Source organism: Dipodomys ordii, unplaced genomic scaffold, assembly GCF_000151885.1.
Source record: "Dipodomys ordii isolate 6190 unplaced genomic scaffold, Dord_2.0 Scaffold190, whole genome shotgun sequence".
Lineage (NCBI taxonomy): Eukaryota > Metazoa > Chordata > Mammalia > Rodentia > Heteromyidae > Dipodomys > Dipodomys ordii.
The window spans coordinates 2,303,082-2,316,082 of NW_012267406.1; positions in this window are offsets into that span (position 1 = coordinate 2,303,082).

The following is a 13,001-nucleotide window of genomic DNA, read 5'->3' on the forward strand; positions in this document are numbered from 1 at the left end:
CCAAGAGAAAGGTCATCTACAGACACTTGATCTGAAGCTTTCAGTATCTAATGCTGTACAAATATAAATTTATGTTACTTAAGTCATGCACACTGCAGCACTTTGTTACAGGGAACTAATTCACAATGGGTCAGAGGTTTTCTCTTTTGTTTCCTTTAAGAAGATTTATAGTTTTGTATTTAATACTTAGGTGTGTGGTCTGTCCTGAGTAAATTTTTGTGATGAGTGTAAAGTCAGTGGCCAGGATCTTTTATTTTTGTTTGTTTATTTGGATATTAATATGAAATTCTACCAGCACCCATTATTGGGAAGATTCTTTTTTAAAATTTAAGTTGTGTTTGAACTTTTATTTTAAAAAATAAATAACTGCATCCATATAGGGTTGTTATTAGTTTACTGGCTAGATAAGTAAATGTGAATTAATATTTAAAACTTGCAAACATGGCAATCATCTTTATAAGTGTATATTAACTAGAAAACTCCAAGTTCTATATGATTCATTAAATCATTTAATCCCCATCCCAATTTATTTCCATGAGGTTCAACCAATCTATTCCTTAGAAAAGAACATTTCAATGTAAGGAAAATACCAATTATTTATCTTGGCATTTAGGAAATAGGGTTCCATGCCAAAATGTGTGTGTATGATCTTTCAGATTCAACCAAGGGAAATTGTATAGGCTTTCCCTGGCTCTGACTCTGGAGAAAGCTGCCCTGTTTGCTCAACAGCTAAAGCATTGGGAGTGTACAGTGATCTCTGCAGGGAGCAGCACTCACGGACTCAGAATTCTCTAGCCATATACTAGTTATAAGTTGATGTTGAGTGAAATGAACCCTAAGTTAAGGACCCAAATGTTCTTTCTTGCTTGCTATTGTGTCTAACATATTTATAAGATATTTCTTTGTTGCTTTGTATGTCCCTCCCCCATGGTATAACCCCTGCTTTCACTGTATTTGATGTTGGTATAATTTGTAGAGGGGAAGGGAAACAAACAAATTGTTTAAATAGGGATACAGGTGTACCCATTGCAACAATGAGACGTACAAGTCGTTATGTTGAAAAACCTACTTAATATTAGGGGAACCTCAAAGACATCCTTCTTCACTCTGACTCTGCCTTTGTATTCACAACCTTTCCTCTTCCAGGATCCATAAACAGCCAAAAGTCTTTGCTCAAAGTTCCTGGGCATTGAGCTGGCTCACCAGGCTCCCACCATTTGGGCTAAAACCTCTGGCCCTCTTCTGGTGCTGTCCCATGATAGAGAGGGGAAGCTGCCATCTGCATTCCTCTGGCCTCTTCCTTACACTATGTAAGACTTCATTGTTGCATTCAGTCTGGTAAGTATCTGTCTTAATGGACTATTTCTATAGTGCTCCAACAGCATTTGCTACTGTTCTTTCCAGACAATTAAATGAAGTCTGTAGTTCCCCTCATGATTTCTCTGTTGCTTATTAACTCACCTTTCCATCCTTCCCTCACTTATATCTATCTCTGTACCATACTTTAATGAGTTTTACTGATTGGGATTGGAAGATGTAACCACTGTCTGACAACTTTCAAGAGCATTGAAATCTTGGAACCCTTATGTCTGAAAATAAATTAGCATTTTCAACACCATGTGTCATGCTTAACTAGATTGACTGTACAGAAAGCAGATGATGGGAATTCAGCACATTCCATTTATAGCGATGGCCTAGGCTGCAGTGTTTTTTCAACTTCTCTAATGATAAGTGCTGAATTATAAGTCTGACTTACCTCTACCGTCAGATTGCTGGCAGCCACCTCTAACTAAGTACAGTTATCCAAGAAAATGAGCTATGAATTAGGGTTAGGTGTTTGGGCTCACATTTTTTTCCATGCCAGTACTGAGACTTGAACTCTAGGCCTTGTACTCTGCCAAGTTTTGCTTGTACAAGGCTGATGCTCTACCACTTGAGCCACATCTCTGCTTCCAGCCATTTGCTGGTTAATTAGAGGAAAAAGGTTTGTGGATCTGTCTATCTGGGCTCATTTTGAACAGTGATCCTCAGATCTTGGCCTTCTGAGTAGCTAGGATTATAGGTGTGAGCCACCAGCTCCTGTCTTGTGCTCAATTTTGATATCTGAGAAGTTTTGACAACCGTGACCAGCTTTGGAGGTTTTACAGTATGAATACTTCTCTTTCTGTCTTCAGTTTTATTAAATTATTTTAAAGTTTATTAAGTTAACTGGTAACAAGTTTGGCATGTTAATATTTCTATGATTATACTTTTACCTTCTGTTTCTTTGATTCTTAGATTTTATCTGGTTTAAGAAAAGCACTCTCTTCCAGGTGCTGGTGGCTCTCACCTATAAGCCTAGCTAGTTAGCCTAGCTAGTTAAAAGGCTGAGGTCTGAAGATTATGGTTCAAAGACGGACTGGGCAGGAAAGTCCATGAGACTCTTTATCTTCAATTAATCACTAAAAAAGGCCAAAACTGTATCTCAAGTGGTACAGCAGTAGCCTTGAGCTAAAAAGCTACCAGACATCATCCAGGCCCTGAGTTTAAGCCCCAGGTCCAGTAAAAAAGAAAGAAAGAAGGGAAGAAAGAAAAAAGAGAGAGAAGGAGAGAGGAAAGAAAGAGAGATAGATGAAGAAAGAGAGAGAAAGAAAAAAGAGAAAGAGAAAAGAAAAAAGAAAATGTAAAACTTTCTCATGGTCATTCAGGATGAAGACATTTGTAAGAATTTTTAGGAAATTGGTGGCAGGCTCATTTTCAGAGATGCATTTTATTTGGATGTTATGAAACATATATTAGACACATTGAAGTAAATACAGACTGTAATTTCACCTTTATATGTTTCCTGCTTCTCTGAAGTTGATACAAAGTACAATGTTATGATATGGCTAACAGTACATCTTTATCATGTGAAGTTTCTTATGGCCATGACTTACTGCATCTATTTGCAGTCACTGAAGAATTTTACAGAATGCTAAACTAAATTTATTTGGAGAATTCTCTTTTCCAATACACTTAAGCAGATCGACACAACAGCTGTTGAACTTCTTCTTCAAATAGTTTAGTAACGTGGCAATCTGGAAAAAAAATGATTTGGACTCTTTTCATGCAGCAGACCTAGAGTATGTCAATAAATAATTGAAACATGAACTGTATTCATTACAAGTGGCCATTCTGTCATTAAGCTTTATGTGTAAAGCTGCTGCTGGAACTATTCAGATAACAAATGCATGCACTACTGAACCGGCACTCATGGATGTACTTCTCAAAAGAGAGACATGTACTTGCAAAGTCATCACAGCAACAACTCTTTCCTATTAAATTTCACAACAGAATCATAGCAGCACGAAAGACACCAGTTTCTGTGCCACCTGTAATGAATGCACTTGAGCCAACAGAATAAGTCTCTGTTATCCTAACTGAATTTTAAATACTTGAATACCAAATAGCTCTAGTTAGCACTTTCCCAATAAGTTGGTAAGGATATGCACACACCACTATACATTTTTTTCAAATAAATGCTATTCCCTCATATAGTGTACTCTCTTAGCTCTGAAAACCAGACTCTTACTATTAATAGATGGTAGGTGACTAGACTGTGATTCTATGCTTGCTTGGTAAGATAGTTTCATAAAATCTATAAGAATCTGCTTTTCAGAAAAGGTCAGATAAGTTGATGTTCGGGGAATGAACCCCAGGATAAGTATTCAAATGTTTTTTTGCTTTTTTTCCTTTCATGCAATTGTTTCTATCATATTTATAAGATGATTTCTATGTTGCTTTGTATGTCCCTCCCCCACAGTATAATCCATACTTTCACTGTATTTGATGTTGGTATAATTTGTGGAGGGGAAGGGAAAAAAAAACAAATCGTTTATCTAGGGATACAGGTGGACCCATTGCAACAATGAGATGTACAAGACGTTATGTCGAAAAACGAACTTAACAACTTTGGTGGGGGGTGGGGGGAAGAGCGGGTGCGGGGAGGGGAGGAGTATGGGAAGGGATGGGAAGGAGAAACAGGGAGGAGGCAACAATGCTTGATAAGAAATTTACTCCTTATCTTGCCCATGTAATTTGTAACTCCTCTGTAGGGTATTCTCACACAAAAAAAGAATCTGCTTTTATCTGATTCATAAAGTAGTAAAGGAGACATCAGAATAAGTTATTACAGGGGGAATACTTAGCATTTACAGGCAAATGTACAATTTTAGGCAAGTGCAAGAGGATGGGGAAGATGGAGATGGAGTCAGAGGCATGCGTAAGAGAATTCACTCTGCTAGGTGTTAAAGGAAAGTAGAAATTCTTCAGGAGGAAGACATATTCCGGAGAAGGTTTTGGACATGTGAATTACGATGATCTATTTGTTAGAGTGAATGCAGTTTGGAGTGACAAAAACACGGAGTCTACTGGGAAAATCAGTTTCATTTATCTCATCTGAAGAGGGAAAAGATCATGAGTGTCTCAGAGACTAGTGGGATAATAGCCAAAGTTCTTCCATACTTGTACAACTGAGCCTTAGGACAACAAAGAGAAACCAGGGGAGAAAAATGTATGAAAAAAAGCTGTGACTATTTTTGGCTAAGATAGAGTCATAAGAACCAGATTTATTTTCCTTTTTAACACAACCAAAAGTTCTATGAAATACATGAAATGATGGTTTTTGAAGACACTGGAAATTAGGCAAGAAGGATCAAGATCCTTTCAAGACAGCAAAGAAGGAAGTCAGTATTATGTTTGCCCTGGCTTACTGACCTAAGGGTGTTTCCATGCTAGACTATGAGGAGAATCCAATTCAAGCCGAAGTGAGTGTCACTCCAGATTGATGAGAAAATAGAACACAATCACTAGAATCCATAGGACAGAAAGACCAAGAGGAAATCCCAGAAGTCTGGCTTAGAAGATTGTGCTAGGTGCTGATCAGCTTGTGCATGTGATGAGGGAGCTATATAAGACTAGGGAGAAAAATAATCTAAAATTATTTGCAGTGAGCAGCACCTGATATTCACAGTGAAGGAGGAAGAGTGCCTTATCTTATAATTCACATGTGTACTCTGAAGGGAAGATGCAACTGAGATAAATTACAGAAGGCCATAGTACAAGGAGAGATGTGTAGTATCGATGGTCTAGAGATTTAATAGGATTAAGACATTAATTCTTAACATTTGTACATTTATTTGTAGATCTAATGAAATCCCAACCAAAATCTCAGCTGACTATTTTGTATACATTGACAAAATAATTCATGTGGAATGCAACTAATTAAAATAGTAAGACAAATTCCTTCCTCCCTCCCTTTCCTCCCACCCTCCTTTCCTTTCCCTCCCTCTCTTCTTCCCTCTTTCTTTCCTCCCTTCCTCCCTCCCTCCCTCCCTCCCTCTCTTCCTTCCTTCCTTCCTTCCTTCCTTCCTTCCTTCCTTCCTTCCTTCCTTCCTTCCTTCCTTCCTTCTTCCTTCTTGCCTTTGTGGGCCATTTTCATTTTTTACAATTACTCAACTCTGCCAATGTAGAGACATCTTGGTATGATGTGAGAAAAGCAGAAGGAAGCATTTTATTAGGAGTATGAAAAACTGATGGTATATCATTAGCAGAATACACGTCTATTTCTGCATGAGAAAGCAAAGTAGTCTTGGGAACAGTTTCTTTCTCTTCACATTTTAGGAGAGAACTTAATTTGGCCATCTTTAAGAATGGATACCATGCAGACAAGGAGCTAGTTGTTTATCATGTAATACCCAAAGTCATATTATTGTAGTGTTGTTGACAGGTTTGCTGTATGAGCTAATCCTCAGACACAGAATTGACTAATTGAGACTACAAGAAATGTTTCTAAATATTTTACCCATTTTGCCTCTTTTAAACCTGAAAAACTGAGGGGTAAACATGCTCCGATAACTAGAAGAAAAAAAAACCTGGAAAACTGAGAAGCCCAAGGGGAGAGTAGGAAACAGTGTGGCTGATTGAGGAGAGGAAGACTGCAGGTTGATGCTGCTGAAGGAGCTTGCTTTCATTGGCACTCTGGCCACTTCCCAGGCTGTGAGGAACAATGTGTCCACTGGTCTCTACCATTGAACTATACCTCTAGCCCAGTTAAATGGAGACTTTTGAATTTTTCTGTCTAGGCAGGGTTTAAACAGTGATGTGATTTTACTTAACTCAGTTTCCTGATTAGCTAGGATTATAGACATTACAAAGCACTGGTACATAGCTGTTATCATGTCTTAATATGCTTGCTCCCAGCCTTATGTAACTGCTTAGTTGAACAGATAATTCTTTGTGTCTAGACCAAAATGGCAAATGGCTATTTCGCTTGTACTCTATGGTATAGAGATACTTTTAGGTAAGCCCGTTTGTGATGTTGCCAACCTTAGATTACCTGTTCAAGGAACAGAAGAAAAGACCATTTTTAAAATATTCATAAGTAATATGAAGATGTTTAATATTCATTATTCTATTTTATTCATTTGTCAAATGATTGCATAGCATATGCTGTTTATCAGATTCAGTTCTAAGCCTTTTTATAAATAGTTTCTCAGAATGCACACACCAACTCTCTAGAGGAAGCACTATAAACATTATCCTCATATTACATGTGAAGAAACAGAGGCCCAGAGAGATGAAGCACAAAGCCTAAGGTCACACAGAATTGGGGTTCAGACTCAGACAATCTGGATTTAGAACTACTACCATTGTTTTGTTATGCTGCCTGGCTAATGAAAACATAGGGAAAGAGTTCAATGGTTCTTTATAGCTGCTAATTTTGATTTAATTTCCTTTCTTTATAGTGTCCAACATCTGGGGGTATTTAAAGATTGGTCAGGCTCTGAAAACACTGTCTGGGATTTAAGAGGCTGGCAGTATAGTTAACTTGAAAACCCTCCAGCTACAAACACCAAGAATTGCTCAATAAATTATAACTAACATCCTTATAAATGCATGACTAAACTGCTAAGAAAGTCAGGGAAATTGCTCTGGGCCAGAAATGAAGAAAGAGCTGAGAATCAGGACAATAAACCGCAGAACTGACTTGGTGGTGTCTGCTCTGAGGCATTTATCATGTTAAATAATCAAGGCTGGAGTTTAATGCTAAGTGGAGATTAGGAGAATCCAATATGAACTGCGACTCACTTTTTATTGGTGTTTCCTCTTCAGTACGAATGACGATTCTGGTAAAAGAACCTTTGAAAAGTTGGAAGAAGGGCTACAAATCAATACAAACTTTGGAGAGCAGTGTGGCAGTGTCTCATGATTTTGAATGTGCATCCTTGTGATCAAGCAATTCCCAGGTGAGGTTTATGTGCTGGAGAAAATCAGGTCATGAGAAAATCAGACATGGACAGGGATTTTATTGCATCATAGCTATGAATATTCCATGAAAACCAATAGACATGTCATTGGAGATAGTTCTCAGTAGTGCCACTTTCATGAAAAAGACACCTAAATGCTGAAATGCAGAGGATCAGAAAGAATTTTTTTACAATTATAATCCTTTAAGGAAAGAATGGAGGGGAAGAGAGAGAGAAGAAGAGAGAGAGAAGACTATATTACTACAGCTGTGTAATAGAGTTTGAAGTTTGGTATTAATATTCTTCCAGCACTTGTTCAACTACTCTGGAAAACAGTATTGAGGTTCCTGAAAAGACTAAACATAGAGTTTTCCTGTGACCCAGCAATCCCACTCTTGAGCATTTAACCAAATGACTACAAACCAGGCCACACTAAAGCTACCAGCACAATCAGGTTCATTGCAATATTGTTTACCATAGCCAAGATCAACCCAGATGCCCCTCATTGGATGAAAGGATCAAGAAAATATGGTATATAGAAACACAACTAAATTCTATGCTTCCATCAGAAAGAATGACACTGCCAGTTTTGTAAGAAAATTGAAAGATTTGGAAAAAAGACATTAAATGATGTGAGTGAGATCCAAACAAACATCACTCGCATGGTTTCCCTCATTTGTGACAATCAAAATGTGCCTATAAATCTACAAGCAAACCTAATGAATGGTAAAAGACAAATACTTACATTTGGACATGATTAATTAAACAGGACTCTAAACATTCACACAGTGAGACCAAAAGAAGATATTCTTAGGAGAGGATCACAAGGGCTCCATAGCTATGTGTATGATCATATAAAATGATGCTTATTGAAATGAACTCCAAGAAATGAAAACAAGGGTTTTTATTATATTTTTGCATATCTTTTTTTCTGTTTCCCCCCGCTTTTTCACTATTTTTTAAAAAAATTTCTGTACTTTCTGTATTTGGGAAGGGGAAGAGGAAACAGAAACAGCGGGACAAAGGGTGAGCTAATGCAGAAGTGATACTCACTAGACTCAATTGGAAGTGAATAGGGGGGTTTGCAGGGACAAAACTTGGAGAAAATGAGGGAGGGATGTTCAGAAATAGATGTGCACAAAAAAACTCAATGCCTGACTTATGTAACTGTACATCTCTTTTATAATAAAAATTATAAATTCTTTAAAAAAACTATAGACTACTGTAAGCTGTCAGAGAATAGCTGCCCTATGATATAATACTCACCTTGAACACAGCCCTTGAAAACAGGGCATATAGACAGTATAACAGGAAAGACAGAATGAAAGTCTTTTTAATTGTGTGTCACTATAATGGTAGATGTAAAATGGTATCTTCTAGCACTTTGATTTGCATCTCTCTAACAGCTAAGGATATTAGGCATCTCTTCATGTACATTTTTGCTTCTTTAGTTGCTTTGTAAAAATGGTTATTTGACCATTTTGCCTTTTTTCAATTTTTTCATTTTTCAATTAGGTTACATGCCATTTTTATTATTGAGTTATAAAATGCTTTTAATGTATATCAGACCCAAATCTTGGATGATTCTGAATGATTTTCACATTCTGTAGACTGTTTTCTTGATGATGTTTTTTTGTGTCTAAAAGGTGTTTATTTGATAACATCCAACTTTCACTGATGTTTGTCTGTTTAGTGATATATCTAAGAGAATTTAATCAAATCTCATCAGTATTTGTCTTTTTCTATAAAAGTATAAAGTTTTACTTTTTGGTTGATCGTGGGGCTTGAACTCTGGGTCCTGGATGCTGTTCCTGAGCTCTTTGGCTCAAGGCTAGTGCTCTACCACTTGAGCACAGCACCACTCCCGGTTTTCTGGTAGTTAATTGAAGATAAGAGTCTCATGGACTTTCCTGCCCCAACTGGCTTTGAACCATGATCCTCAGATCTTTGCCTGCTAAGCAGCAAGGATTACAGTTATGAGCCATGGGTGCCCGGCTTTTCCTAGATTCAAGCATTTGACCCCTTTTGAGTTAATTTTATAGGGAGAGTGGAATAGAGATCCACGTTTGCTTTTTTGCATGTGGATATCTAGTTTTCCTAGTACAACTTGGTGGAAATACTATTCTACAAAATTGCTTCTCTAAAACCATAGATGTGAGGATCTCCTGGACTCTTCATTCTAGTCCATCGATATATATGTCCATCCTATACCAGCACCACCTCATTTTGATGATGGAGTTGCTCTGTAATACATTTTAAAATGAGAAATGTAACATTTCCAATTTTTTTCTTTTTTCAAGATGTTTGGTTATTTTGGGTTCTTGCATTTCCATATGAAGTTTAGGTTCAGCTTGCCAATTTATGGAAAGAATCTAGTTGGAATTTTGATGAAAACTGTGTGATCTGTAGATATATTTGAAAGTATTTCCATCTGCATTAGTCTTATCTGTTACTAAGATAAGATACCTGAGGATGGATAATTTTAAGAAAGAAAAAGTTTTATTATCACATAGATCTGGAAATTGATGACATGGTACTGACATTGACTGCTCTGTTAAAGGTTTTATGGTAGAGGGTACAAAAATGGGAGGTTGTATGTGGGAGTGAAGTGACCAGAAGTCAAAGATGAGGGGAAAGGCAATTTGCTTTCCTGAGAACTCACACAGGAGAGCCAGAAGGGGCTCAAGAAAACAAAAAATTCCCAGGTGACTTATGATTTCCTGGCCTTATAATGGTGGACATGACTTTGGTAGAAACTATATTTGTGATTGGGGATGGGGATGTCCTGGGACTCAAACTCAGAGCCTGGGTACTGTCATTGAGCTTTGTTTATTGTTGTTGTTGGATGTGGGCCTGAACTTGGGCCTGGGAACTGTCCCTTAGCTCTTCAGCTCAAAGCTAGCACTCTACCACTTGAGTCACACCACCACTTCTGGCTTTGTTCTGCTTATGTGGTGCTGAGGAATCGAACCCAGGGCCTCATGCATGCAAGGCAAGCACTCTACCACTGAGCCATCTTCCCACCCCTGTCCTTGAGCTATTTTGCTCAAGATTATTACTCTACCACTTGAGCCACAGCTCCACTTCCAGCTTCTTTGGTAGTTAATTAGAGGTAAGAATCTCATGGGCTTACCTGCTTGGGTTGACTAGCAAGGATTACAGGGGTGAGCCACCAATATCTGTCTCATAGTTGGGATTTTAAGTTTGGATCTTTTCCTGGGCAGGCAATATGTAGTACAGACCTCTCTTGTGATGTTGGGGAGGACAGTGAAACTCAAATTCCAGCCTGCCTCATGATGGCAAGTATAAAGATTTGGTACAGTAGGGTCTTATGTTGCTACATTAGGGTGTCCAGTAGCGTAGTTACAAGAAATGCATGTTCAGTTTATGAGGGATGTGAACCCATCTGAAATCAAAGAACATCTCAGTTGCTCTTCAAGGCAATCTGGAGAAGTCCCATAGCCATAGGGAGGCACAACGTAGGAGAGAATGAAGAATGATTATGTCCTATATTGGTGCTTCTGGAAAAAGGCAAAGTCAGGCCAGATAAAGGATTTAGGATTGGCCACTTTGAATAATTTAATCCAGTTCTAATCATTATGTGTGATCACTAGCTTTCTGGAAAGATTAAAGCAGAGGAATATTATCTCTTAGAAGTATAGGTCAGATAAAGGCTCTGGATTGGTTTTTCTGCACTTCAAATACATGCTTCTTCAGCTCTAGTACCTTGTAGAATTCACCAGCCTTGGGAGCATCTCTCTGTCTACAACTAGGAAGGATTTTAGAATATTAAATATTAAAAATATCAAATGTTATAGTTCTCAGTCCAATGTCACCAGAGAAAGGAAAGGAATGAGAAACATTCCTCCACGAGACAGACAGAAGGCAAAGGGAATGCTGAACACATTTTTCTGATTTCCATGCAAATCATAGGAATTTGAAACCCTCAACAAAAAAAGTTTTGAAGGGTTTCACAAAAACAGAAAATTTACCAAGTAGAAGTCCAGCAAGGATTTATTTGGCAAAGGAGGATAAAACAGGGAGCCATCACAAAGGGATTAGGAGCCTTTTCCTACATGATATTTGGGAATGCTGGCAGAGAAGCTAAAAGAGGTCTATGTATACACAGACTCCATGAGGTTCAGCTTGAACCTAGTCAATTTAGATCTTAGATACCTAGTCAATTAATAACCATTAATCATTTTTTGATGTTCCTCTGGATCCCACGAATCTCTCATGGTTCTCCATATTACTCAATGACATTGTTGAATATTCTTCTAAAGAAAAATGTGTTTATTTTCAGTGCTGAGCATAGACGAAAGGAACTCAGACATGCTGGGCAAATGCTCTACCACTGAGATACATTCCCTGCCCACTAAAAATGTCTCTAAAAGTCAAAACATTACCAAAGTCATAGAATTTACTAGATCAATAAATAAGTATTGATGAGTATCTCCTTGTCATACGTAATGAGTTACCTCTAAATCTTTCTCACAACTAGGCCACATCACCCAATTTTATCAAGAATCCTGCTTAGTTGTCTGGCCACAATCCTTCTCTCATCATTAAGGTGTTCTCTTGATAAGTCATCCACTAGGCTCTATCCTTGCTGCTAGGCTATGAACTACCTGGAACTGAGCACAATCTCTGTCCCTTATTGAAAAACCCCAAGCCAGAAATCTTCACAGTAATCAGTGATCCTGAATAGTTTGCTCTATGTTTTCACAAGTGCCACACAGTATTTCTTTAGCAGCATTTAAAATAATATTTTAAATAGATCTTTTTACCAAAATGGAAGAATACATTTTGGGGTTCCCTTTTGGCTTGTCCATGAATTTATTTTATACCATCATTGAACAGCCATTAACCTCAATTTCTTCAACTGTAAATACAGAGTAGTAATGATGTGCTATTGTGAGTCCCACAGTTGTCAGCAGGTAGCTGGCTTATACTTTGATCTCAGGTTTGACAGCAACACCAGTTTAGTTAACTTTGAGAAAGTTATAGTCTGAGGGAGTATATCTCAGGGATTAGAGAAAATACCTTTAAAAAAATCCAGTCATAGGTCTGGGAGTGTAGCTTAGTAGTAGAGTGTGCCCAGTATATATGAAGTGGATATATGAAGCATGGATTCTAATTCCAGAACACACACACACACACACACACACATATATATACACACACACACACACTTTAGTCTTGAGCAGTTCATTAAGTAGGTGCCATTCCATCATTACCTAATTTTATTTTTGCCTCTTTGTTTGAAAATAAATAACAGTTAAATGTAAAAGGCTAACCATCTAATTTTCTTGCACTGTGTAAATTCAGAAATAACTTTACCATATTCTCTTTATTAAAGATAGTTTTTAACATATCATTTTATTAACAAATGAAGGGAAATTTTTTGTTTTTATGGGTTTTTTCTTACATAGCAAATTTTATGAGTCAATGTATGTCTATAGTAAGAAATAAGTACCCTTAGATTTATAAAATCTAAGATACCATTGTTAAGATTTAAAAATAGGACCACGAACACAAACTGATATTTTTTATTAGCCTGGTGCCGATGGCTCACGCCTGGAATCGTAGCTACTCAGGAGGCTGAAATCTGAGGATCATAGTTCAAAGCCAGCCAGTCAGTAAAGTCCATGAGATTCTTATGTCCAATAAACCACTAGGAAACTGGAAGTGGTGCTGAGGCTCCAGTGGTAGAGCACTTGCCTTGAGCTGAAGAGC